Source organism: Halichoerus grypus, chromosome 12 (genome assembly GCF_964656455.1).
Source record: "Halichoerus grypus chromosome 12, mHalGry1.hap1.1, whole genome shotgun sequence".
Lineage (NCBI taxonomy): Eukaryota > Metazoa > Chordata > Mammalia > Carnivora > Phocidae > Halichoerus > Halichoerus grypus.
In genome coordinates, this window is record NC_135723.1 from 88,517,429 (window position 1) to 88,535,809 (window position 18,381).

Sequence of the window (18,381 nt, forward strand, 5' to 3'; positions counted from 1 at the left end):
AGCCGATTCAGAGGCACCTGGGTGGCTCATTTGGTTAAGTGTCCAACTGTTGATTTCGGCTCATAGTCTTGCGTTCAAGCCCTGCATCGGGCTCTGCACTGGGTGTGGAGCCTGCTTGAGATTCTCTCTCTCCCTCTGCACCCCCTCACCGCCCACTTGCAGGCATGCCCTTTCTCTTAAAAAAAGGAAAAAAGAAAAAAGTAAGCCAATCCAAATAAGCTCAGAGGAACAAGATCCTTCAGGAAACACTACCTGTTAGTCTTCCTGCTCACTGTAACTGTCTTTCCCCCAAAGGAGCTTCTCCCTATCCTTCCTAAGCCTGTGAAGGCCCTTCTGTCTTTGCTCTTGAAAGGGCAGTTGAAATGCCTCTTTCTCCAGGAAGCCTTTCTTAGAGAAAATAAGTGACACTCCTCCCCTTCTCTGGACTCTCACAGAATCTTCCTTGTACCTCTTTATGGCACTTACTTAGTTGTACCATATATTGTAGCTATTTATGTTCGCACCTTACCTCTCTCCCCCACCTATCTCATCTGATCTGTAAGCTTCTAGGAGAGGAGAGCTGTGAGATATTTTACTTTGTACCTCCTCATTCTTTAGCACAGTGCATTGTAACTTACAGAGCACATAGTGTGTGTTTATTAATAAAATGAATGCATCCAAAGCATCTGTACTGCACAGGAATAACCTGCAACCTAATGTTCTTACAAGCGAGGATTAAAAAAAGGTTAAAACTTTACTTTTTAAGTTAGTTTAAAAAATACTTCCTCAGTATCCTCTATCAAAACTCAGTATCAGGCATCTTAAATTTGGACTGAACAGTTTAGAGTGTAATAGTTTAAGTAAACATTTTTCTTTTTCTTTTTGTCTTTCTTGGGAACAGATGACACTTTGCTGGACAAAAAGGAAAACTATCTGGGTGGGAGAAATAGGGTGGGGCTGGTGAAGTCTGAAGTCTGTTACTGCATTTAGTTGAAAATACCAAACTGTGCTCAAGAAAGAACTCTGCATTAAATGGACTCCCTCACACGGTACTTGGGGGTGCCTTCTGTGAAGACCGGAATTAGAAAGTTTTGGGAGCTGAGAGTTAAGCTGAGCGAAAGGTACCTAATTTAAACCAAAACATACGCAGGGAGGGGAGGAGCTTAACCTAAATTCTAAATTCTACCACTCATCTCTCACCCCTTAGACCTATCTTCTCTGATAAATTTTCTCTGGTTACATTAAAAAGGAGGGGTTGTTGCTGTTGTTTTGCCATCCCTTAGTAAGAGCAGTTTAAAATATACTTGGTCTCCTTTCAGTGTTCTAGAAGTTATGCCTTTCATCTCCCAATTGTTCTATATGATACTGGGGTGAGGTGGTTTTGTTTTATTTTTTTGCGAGGTGGTCTTAATATTCGAGTAATGGGGAGATGGAGAACAAGTGGTAGAAGAATTAGAAGAAAAAAAGAAAATGGGGAAGACAATTCCTGTCCTTTTTGCTCAGTGTCCAAGAGTTTTGGAAGACTTTGGGAGCCTTTTTGTTGTGGTGATGGTGGAATTTCTTGTTCAGTTTGTGATACATCATGCTGTCATGGTTGTGTGGGTTTGAGGAAGCAACTGCTGTTAGTTCGGGATGATGGGAGAGAACCTGTGGGCCTTCAGCGGAAAGAGCCTGATTGGGCTGGAATCACCAGCAATGGTACCTTCACACCTGGGAGCTTGGATTCTGTCATGTGAATATTACTGCAGTTTGGACTTTCGGGGAAGGAGGAATCTGGTGAGAAATAATAACTAGAGATTAGTCTGATGAGGCTAGAGAGATGTAAAAAGAGGCTTGTTTATTTTTCTTCACAAATACAAAGAAATACCTGTCCGTCCTGGAACCAGTAATGGAAATGACACAAGTGTGCAGAGCAAGGAGTGGGACTTTGAAGGGACAAGTCCAGAGGAGCAAGATAAAGGGCAGTTGTGGGATGGATCTAGCCTCAGAAGATTTCTGAAAGCAGAAGGGCAGGATACACCTGCAGCCAGGGACTCAGGTGGTCACTGGAACATTGTGAAGGAATTCTGTTTAGCTAACCCTAGAGGGGGCGCTTTTTCAGAGTTCCAGAAGACAGCAGGAAAGTTAAGTGGTGCCAAGGACATGCACAGATTTCTGAGGTGCCAGAGGTACAAGGGTGAACTACGTTTCTATAATTTTTTAAATCATTTAATTTAGAGAACAGACGCAGGTTTCTAGAGCTCAAGATTGGACACAAAATTTTCTCAATCTCACAGAAAGCACATTCTCAGACCTCTTCAGGGAATGCAGTTCTCAGTAAAGTAATGCTGTTCCAGAAGGGAACCAATAGGCCCAGGTCTCTAGAACTAAAGGAGTCTGAGGAAGAAATAGAGAATGGGCCCTTCAGAAACCTGGAAGCAAGTGTTGTGATCATGTGAGTGCTGGGAACCCCGGGGTCTTGATGGGTACTGTCTCTCTGAGTCCTGAGTCCTAGCATCACCGGAGCAGACCCCTCTCCAGTCTCTGACTTCCTCTGCCGGGTTTCTACCCATTGATGATCTAGCCTCGGTTCCAAATCTAAGCTTGGAGGAACAGCCTCAGGAGACTTGCATTTTTTTTTTTTTTTTTAAGACTTATTTATTTTGGAGTGGGGTGGCCAGAGGGAGAGGGAGAGAGAATCCCAAGCAGACTCCCAGCTGAGCTCGGAGCCCAAAGCAGGATCCCAGGACCCTGAAATCATGACCTGAGCCGAAATCAAGAGTCCGAGGCTTAACCAACAGCCACCCAGCACCCCGGGAGACCTGGATTTTTGAGGAGAGTTCACACAGGGGGTCTTGGGGGATTGGGTGGAGGCTTGATAGGGCAAATGTTGGAAAAACTGCAAACTAGATTCAACTGCCGCTTTAGGAGGGCACTGCTGTTGCTGGAGTGTTAGTGGACAGGAACAAGTAGGCCTCTTCTTTCTTCGTTCAGCCCTGTGGTCTCCCTCTGGCGCCCCCAATTGGTGGTGGAACAGGGAGTTGGTGGTCCAAGCAGAAATGTGCTGGGCAGAGTCACAGCCCCAGCATCACGAAGCCCAGTAGGGAAGGATGGATCTGGAGGCGAGAAGTAAAACCTTAAGGGGCACACTCTGCTTCTAGCCGGTTGGGAAAGCACGTGGTTCTTTCCTATTAGAACCATGTATTATTGATTACAGCTAGAATTGTATTTGAGGCCTTTTTAGGGACTTTTTCTTGGGAGGGAGAACCATGCCTTTCTAACTTGGACTTTAAAAAATTCTGCCTTCCTAAAGTCTCAGGCATATGTTTGTTGATGCTTACCCTTTCGTTCCTAGCTATTAAAAGAAAAAACATCGACTTCCACTCTCTTTTGAAAGGTGAAGACAAGTCAAGAACATGTCTACCCCTATATATTCAATTATCAATTATAGATCTTACTCAATTACTAGTTTTATCGTCAGAAATGTGTAATTTTCTCTTTCTGACCAGGTGGCCCATAGCAAAATTCCAAAACAAATCATTTGTGTTCTCTAACTCACCCATTCTTTCCAGTGTTTCCATTCACAGGTTGCTCATGTGAATGCCTTCTTGACCTATAGTACCACTCAGTCTCACCTTATTACAAGACTGTAGTTTAAGAAGAGGATATACTCTTCTGTTGTTGTATTTCAATCTGGCGTCCCTTCCCACCATGTCTCAAAGATCACATGAGGATATAATCCTAAGCTTAACTTGGTTACAACACATACTGAGCAGGTTAGGGAGACAATATGGTGTCATGTGGGCTCTGGACCAGATTGTTTTTGTCCAAAACCTGGTTTTCCTACTTCCAGCTATGCATGTCCTTGCACAAGTTTCTTAGCTTCTATAAGCCTCATTTTCTTCTTCTGTAAAATGGAACTCATAATATTTCATATTTTACAGGATTACTCTTCAGTCTAAAAGCAATACACAGATAGTGCTCAATCAATGACAGCCATTATTGGCATAAAGACTCTGAGGCTCTAAGTATTATTTCCGTCTCTCATCTCCCTTCCAGTATTTTTGGAGTATAAAACACTAGGCACTTCCCATACTTTGATTCATCTCATCTTGTTGTCTCTAAAGGTGCCACTTTCATAGGTTTATCAAGGTAATTGTCTCCTTTTCCTTCTTTAAAGTCTTTCAAGGAGGTCATTTAGACTCTAGTCAAATGTCCTTCCTCTGCCAAGAACCCATCATTCATCCCAGTGCCAAAAACCATGGTTCTGTCTTTTTAATCTCATGTCTCATTATCATCTCTTTATTGGGACATTCAACTCCCAGATCTTTTCTAGTCCAAAGCCTTGACTGTTGGTAGAGAAAAGTTTAAGTCCATCATCTGTGCTATTGAATCCTTTGATTCCTTCCCAAGGTCTCATAGTTTCTATTCAGATAATGTCATTCATGAAGCATTTTAAACTTAGGTTGTGCTGGGAGGAAATTTCCAGGAGCAAGTTAATAGGGATCGTCAAGTGGCAGAGGAATCAGAGAAGCAGACCTGAGAGCTTAAGGGAATAGCCTTCAAGAGCTTGGTGATCCATCTTGGGTATGTGACTTGGACAGAATGCTTATTTCAGATAGGTTAAGTAGGGCGTCTTGGGCCTGTCAGAAAATGAAGCTATCTGCAGAATGCCAAAGAAATATGCTTTTTAGTCAAAATAACCAGTCAAATAATTTCCAAGTTAATTTATTTTTCATTCGGTGTTTGCATTTGCACATCCAGCCCAAGACTCTCAAAGGAATAAATTATTATTTCAGCATGTAAAGGTTTAGTTTCTTCTCTTGGGAGAAGAAAACCATCCAAATTATAAAAGTATATTGTACAGTGATACCTTCATAAATCTACTTCCATGAGCCAGAGAAGAGGCATCAGGAGTGGGGAATTTCATATGCGTCCATGCATGTACGGAGTTCAGACTCTAGAAGATAAATGTGTCAAGAATGCATAACTGCTGCTGAGTAATTATGCAACTTATATTTCTGCCAATAAATTTTGAGCCTGATTTATGACAGATCAGACTATAAATCCAGTGTTTGCACCAATTATCAAAAGTGCATTTTACAATCTTGAGTATATTATTTTCAAAGAGAAAATAAACAATGGAATGTTTTGTCGGGTCAATACTGTGAAGTCTTTTGGAGGTTGGGATGGGGTGGGGTGGGGTGGGGAATCTGTCTGGAGAAGACTCAGCTTAAAAAAAATTTTGTAATCTAAGGGTCCAGAAATTGTGATGACTTTATGAACCAACCCTGGGCCTGAGCTCTCATGTGAGAAATTAATGAGAGAAGCTATCTTAATTATCCTAGAAAAAAAGAGTATATCCTCTATTTACTAAAGTAATGAGAGAAGATTATTCTGTAGGGAATGGATTCCCAGGTTCTCCAACCTGTGTGTCCTTCCCTCTGCCAGGTACCAATCCCCCAGTCTAAATTTGTAGAACCTGGACCGTGCGTCTCAGTGCTGGGAAGTCACTTGGGGAGTTTTGAAAACTACTGATGTCTGGCTCTACCCAAGAAATCTGGATTTAATTGGGTGGGGGTGCCACCTAGGCATTGCTAGTTTTTTTTTAAGGCCCACCAGGAGAGAAGCATTGGCCCAAGTTGATTGTCCTGGCAGTGCTTCTGCTTCATAGTAACTATAGCAGAACCCATCGGCAGGGATGTGAAACAGGGCTACGGTGGGTGCTCTTCCCCATCGTTGTTCTCCTGTCTCTTCCGTGCTCCTTATTCTCCTGCCTTGCAGCATTGGCCCCGGACTATAGATGGTCTTCTGTCTGTTTCCTATGATTTCATGCTTCTGATTCCCAGGTACCTGCTAGTCCCTCCCCTGCCCGCCAGGCCTCCAGAAATTTGTTTTCCTTCTGAGTGTTTGTCCACTCTGTTGCCAACTCTGGCCTCCTGATTTCCCAGCTGCCTTTGGAAGACCCTCTACCAGCACCGACTGGAGGCAGGTGTCTGACTCAGCACTCTCAGTTAGTGCAGGAGACTGGGACCTGTCCAGAGGTAACCCCTGAAAATATTTGTTCAGCTTGTGACTTCTGTCGGATGGGATGAGGTCTAGGCCTATCCATCTAGATAGTCGTCTTCTTCTTTTAGGAGACAACAATAGTGTGATTCTGGATCAGAACAGCTGGGGTTTGAACCCTGGGCAGGGAAGTCACAATAGAGGAAAAAGCCTAGGTGGCCAGGAACCAGGTTCCCAAGCAGGGACCTGAGATGTGGAAAGGAGGAACATTATAAAGGGAAGCAAGGAAAGAAATCAATGGCAAGTGACACAATCTTCTCTAGGTAAACCTGGGTATGTATAATAAATGTTAGTGTGGGTTACTGTAGCTTGTACAACTGCCACTTGTCATTGGAAAAATTCTGCAATATGTCTTCTTTGTGACTTTTTAATAGTATCCTTGTCTCAAGGCACAAGCAGAATGGAAGTATAAATTTTTTTAAATGTCAAGAAATGAATGCATATATTTTTATTTTCAACAATTCCAACATTAAAAGTAAACTAAAACCCACTATTGACTTCCATGCCCAATCCCAGTCAACTCCAGAGGTACCTCTATTAACAGAGATGTAGTCTTTTTAGTGCTTTTACTATATATAAATATATATGTGTATATATATATATATATCAATCACATTTTTATGTTATGTAATATATAGTATATTTCTACATAAAATGAAATATACATTTTAAATATAAATAGATATTATCACGTTCACACTTCACCTAGGAATGCAAGAGAATACCATTTCACCATACCCTAACCAATACTGATAACACAACAACACGATTCATTATTGTTCCAGTATGCATTTCTTTGATTACAAAGGAGATTCAGCATCTTTATATATGCTTACTGTTACTTGGATTTCCTCCTCTATGAACCCACTTCTCATATCCTTTGCTCACTATTCTATTGTGTGGCTTATCGATCTTTTTATTAATATAGGAATGCTTTATATATTAAGGATTTTGGTCAAGGCAGCTTCAGGGACGCTACTTATTGTCGTTTACTTGAATGGCTCCCCCTGCTGGTGTGCAGTACACAGCCTGTGCAGCCATTCCCAGCGGTTCTTAATCTTCTGTTTGTGATGAGTTATGTAAGTATTTTATCTGTAACCTGTCTCGGTCTTTTAACTTTGCTTGTGTTATTTCTCATAGTAGCAAAATCTTTAATTTGAGTCCTATCTACCAGTCTTTAACTTTGTGTTGTTTGCCTTCTTGGTTTTGTTTAAAAATGGTCTTTCCTACCTAAGGTAATTAAACATTTTCCTCTATTTCCTCTGGTTGTTTTCATAGTTTTTTAATGCTTCTATCTTTAATGTGTCTGAAAATTATTAGTGAATGACGTGAAATGGGGATTTTTTTCTAATTTTTTTCCCTAATGGATAAACAGTCATCCCAACAAATTATTGGATGGCTATCCTTTCCCCCTATCTAAAAACACTACCATTATTATATACTTTTCTCCCCTACATTCATGAGTCTCTTCTGGGGCTCTGAATTCTGCTCTTATGATTAAAATAATATTTGAAGGAAGTATTTAGCTACACTAGTCAAGTGTAAAACACTATCAATAAGTGAAAAGTTGATATTGAAATAAAAATCCACTCTATATTGATTTTAATCCATAAGATAAGACCTGATGTTATAGTAAATTATGTGTAAATTATATGGAGTTCTTATTTCTGAAAGGAGGCTCAGTCAATTTCAGTAACCTGTTTGCCATCTTTATAAAGCCCCACATTGAAGACTCCTATCTAGAAACTCTTATATAGTTAGAACTGGTGGATCTTATGTGATTCTTAGACACAAGATCCTGGTGCCCAGTTAAGCGACCAACTTGTTTTGTTTCTTCCTGAATATTGTGCTTGACTTGGAAACTCTTAACTTGATTTAACCACATATGTAGTGAACTAATAGAAATTAAGTAATGTATCTTTTCATTTTAAATGAACTGATTACTGAAACAAAAGTGCAAAGATATTATAAATACATGAGTTTTTGCATGGGGCCATGAGAACCTTAAAAACAGGATACATCTGATAGCACAGTGTGACAAATAGTAGGCACTGCATAAATATTTGGAGGATGAATGAAGCTAATACCCAGCTTTACTTTAAAAGCATCCTTTATGCTTTCTTTTTTCTAAGCACTTTACTGATTTGCTTCATTCAGAGTGGCTGTTTTGTTCTCACTGCTTTATGACATATGATACTAGAACTTGGCGTGAATCTGACTTTCTTAGCCAGAAAACTTTGAGTCAATTTAATTATTTTCTTTGGGATTTATTTAAACCCAGGACTTAATTATTTGGTTATTGGTTTAAAAAAAAAAAAGCAACCCGAAATATAAGTCTTATTATCCATATTTGCTTTCCACATGGACCAAAGAATGAAAACTACACTTACTTTACTCTCCCTTCTCTTCAGGTAGAACTATCTATGTAGAATAGAGTGTGAATGACTCTGGAGTTGTGCAGTGCACAGTACTGTCCTCCTTCCTTCCCAACCCCCCTGCTCTTTCTATATTTTTCTAATCAGAGCTGCTTGGCTCTGACTACCCTGCTATCTGCTGGCTTGTAGATACCTGGACTGTAGCTCTGTGTCCCTTGAAGACTTCATTTCACATACTGCAAAGATTATTCGTGAAAATAGCCCAGAGACTTTTAGCAGTTTCCAGCTCTGAGTTCTTATCAGAGTTTTTCTTAAGAGTTCAAATTGTCTCCTTTGTGACTATTTTTAAAATATGGAGTACAGTAAAACTCTCTTAGAATGACTGTATAGGATGATAGCTTGCCTACTCACACAAGCCTTACTACTGACTATGCATGAGCATTTTGATGACAACAGAAGGTTTGCATCTGGAGTCAAACTTCTAGCACAGAGATTCTGTTCAATGTAGCAAGCATAGGCTACATTTACCCACCAAGAAACTTCCCATGAGTATATTCAGCATGCTGGTGTTTTTGAGTGATACTGACTTATTCAGACTGTTGTGTGCAACTCTGTTCTTCCTTTTTTCTTTAGAGAGAGGGGGAGAGAGAGAGAGAGAGAAAGGGGGAGGACCAGAGGGAGAGGGAGAATCTTAAGTAGGCTCCTCCCCAGTGCAGAGCCCAGAGACGGGGCTCAATCCCATGACCCTGACTGAGATCATGACCTGAGCCGAAATCAAGAGTTGGATGCTTAACCCACTGAGCCACCCAGGCGCCCCACTCTGTTCTTTCTTAAAGCATGCATGAGATAATGCAAAGTCAAAGTCAAAACTCCTAGACTCGTAGATTAGTAGGACTGAAAATGCCTTAGGGATCTTCTGGTCTAACATTTGAATTTGGAATTAGGATGGCTTCCTTGTTGACTTGACTATATATACTATATAACTATAACAATCATATTAATAATGATAGTGAATAAGTGAAAATTAATGTACATATAAACTTTAAATGAAGTGATCATTTGGGATAAGAGTCCAAATATATCTATGAACACATAAGTTCGCTCTCTTTAAAAAAAAAAAATCCATAGCACCTATTATGTGTGTGTGTGTGTGCAGTTAGAAGAATGTAAGGTGGAGAGGTTACTGATTACCACCCAATTGACTGATAGGAATGGTTAAAACATGGAGCAGTTTCCAGCTACATGTGGAATTCTGGCTGGCTGCTTTTTTTACTTCAAAGTCTGTTTTATTTTGTGAAACACTTTCTTATCGCATTTATTTATTATTCCTCAAAGGGATGCTGGGAAGGAGACTGCCTTTATTGCTATTCTCATGTTGACATATGAGAAAACCGAGTTCACACAGAGCTTGACATTCTCTTCCTGGAAGTACATACTTAAAATAACCTCCAAGATCCAGTCGGCTGTCACTCAGCTCAGCACCCTCTTCTGCTCCCTTCTCTTCCGGTCCTAGGGCCTTTCACACACATGAAACTGATGTCACATGGAAATTCCCCAAATCAAGGGTTGTGTAGAAATCCCTATGGGACAGTGGATGAGGCATACCCCCATGTGGCTGGAAGTACAAGCACACAGAATGGTAACTCTACACTTGGGAAGAAGACACGCAATACAGAAAAAGTACAATTAACAGAACAGAACTGTTGCCTATGTTGGGGAGGAGTGAAAAAGGATGTTCTGAAAACAACAATAAGTTTTGTTTTTGCTTCTCCCACCTGCACCGCTTGCCCTAACTGAGTTTTCCAAAAGATATCTTCTTCCAACACTTAAGAGAAACTTTAGTGTTTTCCTCTCTGCACACAGTGGAATTTCACCAATTACTTTGGAATGACAAGTACCAGACAAAGTTTTGTGGCTGCTGAGATCATTGTTCCATAATCCAGCAAGAGTCAAGATCTCATAGAAAGACAGTTTGCAGTAGATTAACTTAAAGTTAAAAAAAATGAAGCTGGTAGTCAGGAGGCCACTTGGGTTTTAATCTCAGTCCTGTGCTGCTAATGATAATCACTCATAGCTAAGTACCTCTTAACAGTTTATGAAGCATGTTCACATTTACTAATATTTAATCTTCACATCAACTCCTCAAGGCAGCTGTTTTACAAATGAGAAGACTAAAACTCACAGAACTTAAATGACTTATGAAGGTTGCTTTACCTGTAATCTGTACTCTTTCTGAAGGCAGGTTCTTAACCTGTCTTGCTGCCCATTAGTGAATATTATAATTTGCCAACCATATGGGGGTGTGTAAGGGGAAAGTGGTGATAATGTGGGTAACATGGTTATTTGGAATAAAGTGCTAAATAAATAAATACATAATAATAAATAAAATTATTTATTTTATAAATTAGTGTATTAAATAATGACTTTGATTATAATTACTAAAGCATTAACTATATTAATGCATAATACGTATATTAAATATGTTAATATATTACTGTATGAAATAAATTAATACATAAATTGTATGTATAGATATATACCATTATTTGTATGTTCAGTTTGTTATTTATTTTTACTTCTGAAATATCTGCAACCAGGTCTTTGTAGTTTATAAACTGTCTGAAATGGATGGTATTTAGCAGGGCCTGGGAACACCCAAACTGGATCTCCACCATCAGACACCCTTCTCTGTGAGTTTCCCAAGGAAAATAATATGTACAGAATTCAGGGTCAGGCAAAGGATCATTTCATTTATTAGCTGGAGCCTCGACCCCAAATCCAGGGTATCTGCCAAGTGAGCTTGGCTGCACTGCAGTTAATCTACAATTGACTCTTGAATCTTATCCCTCCATTGAGGAAGAAAGGCTAATCCAAAGCCCACCAGTCAGAAAAATGAAAAGGAAGTAGAAGAAAGGAGTGGCCAGGTACTCTCCTGAGCATAGCCCCAGCTCTCCTTAATACTCCAGCCTGGTAAAGGTAGAGCATCTGACCCCAAATACATCTGCCCTAAGGCTTTATCCCCTAGCACCTGGAAGATGTAGCCCAATCAGTTTCCTTGAACTTGACCAATCCCTAGCATTGGTTTCCTTCTCTCTTAGCTAATAGTTTCCAAAGTAAGAAGAATTCCAAAATTTGGGAATGCTATCAGAAAGTCGAAATTCTCTAAAATTCCTTTACTCATTCTATAACATTTTGTGTTAGGCATTATACCAGGTGCTGGGATACAGAGATCAGTATTTGCTTATATATACACAGAGAGAGAGGCAGACATATAGAAATACTGTGAATAATCAATTTAAATGTAAACTTCCCAGAAATTATCCACTTAACAGAGTGATTAAGAGATACAGAGGTGATCTTTCTTTTTTTTAAAAGATTTTATTTATGTATTTGAGAGAGAGAGAGAGAACAAGCAGGAGCTAGGGGGAGAGGCGGAGGGAGAAGCAGACTCCCCGCTGAGCAGGGAGCCCGATGTGGGGCTCGATCCCAGAATCCTGAGATCATGACCTGAGCTGAAGCCAGACGCTTAACGAACTGAGCCACCCAGGCATCCCAGAGGCGGTCTTTCTAAGGAGATATTTCTAAGGACATGGATTCATATAGAATATCAGGAGATATTCAGTTAAAAATTATACATAAACAAGATCTATAAAGAAAGAAGGCAGTGTGGATGTCCTGACAGGCAAAGAGAAGCCTGATGTTTTAGAGTTTTAAAAAGGAGAATATGCCAGGATTCCTCCAGTACTGTTTTAGGGGCAGTTCTCCCAGTAATGGGGTCTAATTCTTCAGGCAGACAGAAATATTCCTGAAGAAAGGCAATTTATCAGCCACCACTGGAAACCGTCCCTCCAAAGTGGCCAGCTTCTTGGGTCAGAACTTTTCCCTAACACTTCCTTTCTGTGTACTGAGGGAAGCTGCCTATTGGACAGGAGCCTTGGTTCAAATGGCACCTCAGTTTTTGTGTCAGGATATCTGTCCCACTTCAAGATAGTAAGTTGCCGTTCTAGTTTCTAACTCAACTCTGGCCATACTCATTTGTTAGTTGTTTTTATTATGGCTATTACTTCCCTGCCTTCCAGAAGAATCATATGAACTAAGTGTCCCCAAAAGTCTATACATGGGTAGTTCTGTTTGAGGTATGCCTGGTATTCATAGGCACGTGGGAGGCTGTAGTCCTTCCCCTCCCCCAGCCACCTGCACCTCTTAATTAGGGTAACAGCAACAAGATTCCAGGGTTCCTGGCCTAGACCCAAATCTACACTCACCATTCCCCGAGCACTGACTTGAATTCTCAGTTTTAGTACTGGGTTTGTATACAGTTGAACAAAAATAGTTTTTGTCAAGGCATCCTAATATTTTGTCTGTTTGTATTTTTAAATACTGGCTCAAAAAGGCAGTGTTGAGAGAAAGAACGAGACAAATGGGCGTAATATATGGCCCATAATTTTAAGATATGGCCTCTATTTCTAAAAGTTCTGTCTTGTTTAGTACTATATCACTAGGACCAAATAGAATTGACAACACAAGCAGGCACTCAAGAAATATTTGTTAATTACTAATTAACTATTAATTAAATAATTAGCCATTAACCAATCAATCTAGAATGTATATATATAAATCAAATTAAATCATTCAAGTCAGTAATTGATAAATAGAAAATGAGTGGGTTTGACAGCAAGTTCTGTATGTAGTCCGAGAAGGGTTATTGAATGAAGGCTGAGATTTTAGGGATGGCATTTAGGTGTGTCTGGAGCTGGTGCCAAATGACTGGAAAGGCCTCAGATCCATGTGAAGGGATAGAAGCCCAGGTGTGCCCCTTGATGAGAATGGGAAGGGACGAGTGGGTTTGCGCTGGGAATCTAAGAGGCAAGAAGAGGGGTGATTGCTGATCTTGGTAAAATGCTAAGCCAAGTTTTGACTTCATCCTTTTGGTAGTGGGATGATATTGAAGATTTCCAAGCAAGGGAATTCACGATGAAAGCAAGAGGTCAGGGCTAAATATATATATTTTTAATTTTTCATATCAGAAGAGGTAATTGTAAACATGAGAACAAAGGAGATTTTTGAAAAACCCCACTAAGATAAAAACGACCTCTCCCTCCTTGGTTCATGACCTTCTCTGTATAGGATTTTTATGCCAAGCCCTGGCCCACTTCACTGCACTTATGTGAGTCCATGTGTCTGCCAGCAAAAGGCAAGGCCCTTTTATGGGAAGAGGCTTTTCAGTGTCTTATACAGTGTCACTGTATTCCCAAGGCTGAGAAAAGCTTCCATGTGGGGAAGGTGCTTCTTAAAAGTTTGTCCCATCCATAAGCAAGCATTTAGTTCACAAAGCAACTTCACCCACATTTTATCTCATTTAATTCTTACATCTGCCCTGTGAAGTAGGTGCTGTTATTCTGTAAGAGAGGGAGAGAATCTCTCTCTAAGAGAGAGATAGGGCCTGAGCACTGGGGGATGTCCACACCGAGGGAAAAGAACAAGAGGAAAAACCAAACAGGCCAGAAGAAGTAAGCCAACAGGCCAGTCATCAGTGGCAGGAGCTACCGAAGATGAAGGCAGAAACCAGCGGGGTTAGGGGATGCCAGGGAGGACTGCAAAAGGGTCTAGCTGCTCAGGGGTCATGGGCAGAACCTCTCAGAAGAGGGATGGGGCTCAAGTCAAAATGTTCAGGGTCCAAGAAGTGAGGTCATGGAAGAAGATGGGGGGAGGGTGGCTGCATCAGGAACTCACCATTTGGAGAAATTTGACACTAAAAGAAAAGACAGTGAAGCTAGAAGAAACCAGAGTCAGTCAGAGGTGATTTCCCCCAAGCACTGGACACGTTTATAGACAGAGGGCAGTGAGCAATGTAAAGAGGACACACGGGAGCATGAGGTGAGATGAAGCTGAGTGGCACCAGTGAAGACTCAGAAAGGGGAACCTGGGGTGGGGGCTGCAGAGGTGGCTCAGTCTCACACACACTCTGTCTGTGACATAAAGGGAGCAGACCTCCAGTAGAGCTTGATGAGTACTCGGACGCATCTATGTTACACAGTTAGTATGCTTGTTCCAAACAGCCATCTTGCCCTGTGTATTACCAGACTCCGCTAGCTCTTTGAAAATGTTTTCCTCTCTCTCTCTTTTTTATATCTTAAAAATATCTGCCCCCCACACCAGGAGAAATCACTGCCTCTCAGATGACATTCTGCTAGGCCAAAGCTACAAAACCTCACCCAAAATAGATCAAATATTTTAAATGTTTTCTTATTTGCACCCCTCACAAGTATGTCTGCAATGCAAAGCCAATTATGAGATTGGCTTTTTTCCCCCTGAAATGAGAGAAGGATATGGTTTCTGGTTGGGAGGGGACACCAGGTCTCACCACATGGTCTTGGTTAGATTAGACAGCCTTCGTTAAGCATGAGACAGGAAGAGGAAACACACACAGCTGGGTAAACACATGCAGAGCAAGGGGGTCTCTCTTAGCACTTGCCATTTGGGAGTCCATCTTGTGTACATGTCTGAGCTTCACCTTTAGAATGGCAGTTCTTTAAAGGCAAGTGTGGTGTTTTACAAGATTGTAAAAGGCACAGAGCCTAACAGTAAGCCTTGCAGGTACTCTATGTTAGGAGGTTGGTCGAATGAATGAATGAATGAATGCAACTGTCTGAGAAAAATCCAGCTATGGCTCTGAATGACTCAGATACCCACTGGAAACCAAGAGGGATTTCTCATGGATGGAACCGTTTTACTTTCTCTGAGGGTAGAGTGGAAACCATGGAGACATCCAGTTATCCTCCTTAGCTCAAGAAATAGGGAGACAGTGATTTCCCATAGGGAGACTGAAGGAATTGACCAGTCCTGTTCAGCGGAAGTGGGAAAAGGTAACGTTTGTCTCATATGCTCCTTCATCCACACTGGGTCTTCTTGGATCACACCCTCTTTCCATTTCATCAGGTCCTCACCCTTATCCCAGACAACCCATGCCCCTCTTCTTCCACCTGGTGTCCCAAGAGACCAGCCCCTTTTCCTTCCCTCTGTGCCCATTAAAATGGATCAGAGCTGACCCTCATTTTATCTGCACCCTATTCATAAAACAATTGGCATTAAGGCACGAGGTCAGGATATGTCTTAAGGTGTTAGCCCTTAAAGAGTAACCATGGGTTCTACTGTGTCAAAGCCTTCATACAAAGATGTGATTGAGAACTTCCCATTCAGGCCTAGTCAGACTGGTCCTGAGTGAGCTGCACCACGGCCCTGAGGACAAAGAAGGGCAGTGGCCTTTCCCAGTGTCACATGGGTGACCAGATACTGGTGCCATGGGGAGAGAATTCTCATTTGTACAGCAGTTTTGTTTTGTTTTTTAAAACATTTATTTATTTATTTATTTGAGAGACAGAGAGTGAGTGAGAGAGAAAGCACTAGCTGGAGGCGGGGGAGAGGGAGAGGGAGAAGCAGGCTTCCCGCTGAGCAGAGAGCCCGTGACGCGGGGCTCCATCCCAGGACCCTGAGATCATGACCCGAGCCGAAGGCAGTCGCTTAACTGAGTAACCACCCAGGCGCCCCTGTACAGCAGTTTCTTAAAAAAAAAAAAAAAAAAAAAAAGTCTAAGGATAATACACAACCAGTATACATATCTGCAGAATCAACAAATGTAACAATTTTGTCATGATTACTTGAGGTCTTCTTTTATACATTGCAGATAAATTTCAAGTTCCTTGATTTTGTGACCAGTGTCATTCTAGCTTCTTATGGGCAACCCCTGTGTTGAATTTGGAGTGGTTCTAGTTTATTGTTACCTTTAGCCATAAATAATTCATATGAATGGAATCATCCCAGCTGCATCTTGCTTTTTCTTCACATATGTTTTTGAGTCCCAAGTACATCAAATTCATTCATTTTAGCTACTAGCTAGTGTTCCATCCTCTACCATAGTTTATGTAGGGTCTCCCCTGCTGATTGCTAGTGGCATTTTTGTGGTACTTCACTGACAGCTAATACTCTGATGAGCAGCCTTTTACCTGTCTCCTTGCTAAAGAATGTGAGTTTCCTGAGAGGATATACCTAAAAGTGGGATTGCCGGAAAAGGAGGCATATGCTATGCTAAACATCACTGCCAAATCACTCTACAAAGTGAATGTACCAATTACTTTCTGATCCAAAACACATAGGAATTTCTTTCTGCACATTACCAACATCATTTAGTTTTACAAGATTAAATGTTTTTTTTTTCTTTACCAATTTGCTGGCTGTGAGCTGGTGTCAATGTTTTATTTTATTTTATTTTTTTTAAAGATTTTATTTATTCATTTGACAGAGAGAGAGATAGCTAGAGCAGGAACACAAGCAGGGGGAGTGGGAGAGGGAGAAGCAGGCTTCCCGCCGAGCAGGGAGCCCGATGCGGGACTCCATCCCAGGACCCCGGCATCATGACCTGAGCCGAAGGCAGATGCTTAACGACTGAGCCACCCAGGCGCCCTGGTGTCAATGTTTTAACTTTCATTTTCCTGATTACTTATAAGGTCGAGCATCATCATTTCAAGGATTTCGGCCTTTGTGTTTTCTCGTCTGTGGATGATGTATCCTATTCCCATTTTTTATTGTGTTCTCTCTTTCTCTCTTCCTATTTCAGTTGATTTTTAGGCATTCTTTGATATTCTAGATTTTATTTTATTTTATTTTTTAAAGATTTTATTTATTTGAGAGAGAGAGAATGAGTGAGAGCATGACTGGGGGGGAAGGGACGAGCAGGCTTCCCACTGAGCAGGGAGCCCGAAGCAGGGCTCAGTCCCAGGACCCTGGGATCATAACCTGAGCCAAAGGCAGACACTTAACCAACTGAGCCACCCAGGTGCCCCAATATTCTAGATTTTAATCCTTTACTTTATACTTTGCACATTTCCTCTTGACTCATCTTTTCACTTTGTATACAGTGGCTTTTGTTGAACAGTAGTTTTTATATCTTAAAGTAACCAAACTTTAGTTTAGCTAAATTTCTTTAGTTTAATTCTCACTTAATATATACAAATATTAGTTAGCTTTTTCTTAGTAAAAACTGCTACAAAACCTCAGCGGCTTACAACCACAAGCATTTATTTCTTATGCTTTCTGTGTAAGGCCTGGGTCAGTAGCAACTCTGCGGGTCCCGGCTGGGCTCCCTGGCCCAGTGCAGCCCTTCGTGTCTCCTCATTCTGGAACCCAAGCTGAAGAGCAGACACGATCTGGGATGTATCGTTTTCCTGTGCTGCTATAACAAATTACCACAAACTGGGTGGCTTAAAACAACAGAAATTTATTCTCCCATAGTTTTGGAGGCCAGGAGTCCAAAATCAATGTGTTGACAGGGTTGTTGGCTTTTTCTGGAGGCTCTGAGGGAGAATCTGTTCTGTGCCTCTGTCCTAGCATCTGGTGGTCACTGCAAACCTCAGCATTCCTTGGTTTGTAGATGCATTGCTCCAATCTCTGTTTCTGTCTTCACACCCCTGTCTACTCTGTGTCCTGTGTGTCTCAAATCTCCCCTTACCTTTGTCTTACAAGGATACTTGCCACTGGATGTAGGTCCCAGCTAGATAATCCCGTATGATCTCATCTTGAGATTCTTAACTGAATTACGTCTTCTAAGACCCCCCATTTCCAAATAGGGTCACATTTACAGGTTCCAGATGAATGTATCTCCCAGTGGGGGCACCATTCAACCCACTCTGTGGGGCTTGTTATCGTGGCAAAGGGCAGACACTCGGGTAAAAACAGAACATGTGATGCCTCTTAAAGCTTCCACACAGAAGAGGCGCACCGTCACTTCTGGTACATCTGATCATTCAGAGCAAATCACAGTCCCAAGTCCTTCTCCAGGGAGCACAGCAAAGCCACATGGCAGAATGTGAGTGTTTAATCCTATTGAAAGAGGAAGTGATTAGTTGGCTGCAGTAATCCAGTCTATCACAAATTACCTTATTTTTATTTATTTTTATTTTTTAAAAAGATTTTATTTATCCATTTG

General features: G+C 41.2%; 1 protein-coding gene across 1 annotated transcript in view; it reads left to right on the forward strand.

Moving 5' to 3' along the window:
* Positions 1-1,081: 1,081 nt before the first annotated feature.
* Positions 1,082-18,381, forward strand: part of CALD1 (caldesmon 1) — a 203,326-nt gene continuing 186,026 nt past the window's right edge. Inside the window, exon 1 of the mRNA XM_078059585.1 lies at positions 1,082-1,100. The gene's annotated coding sequence lies outside the window, so the exon portion shown is untranslated. The remainder of the gene's footprint in view (positions 1,101-18,381) is intronic.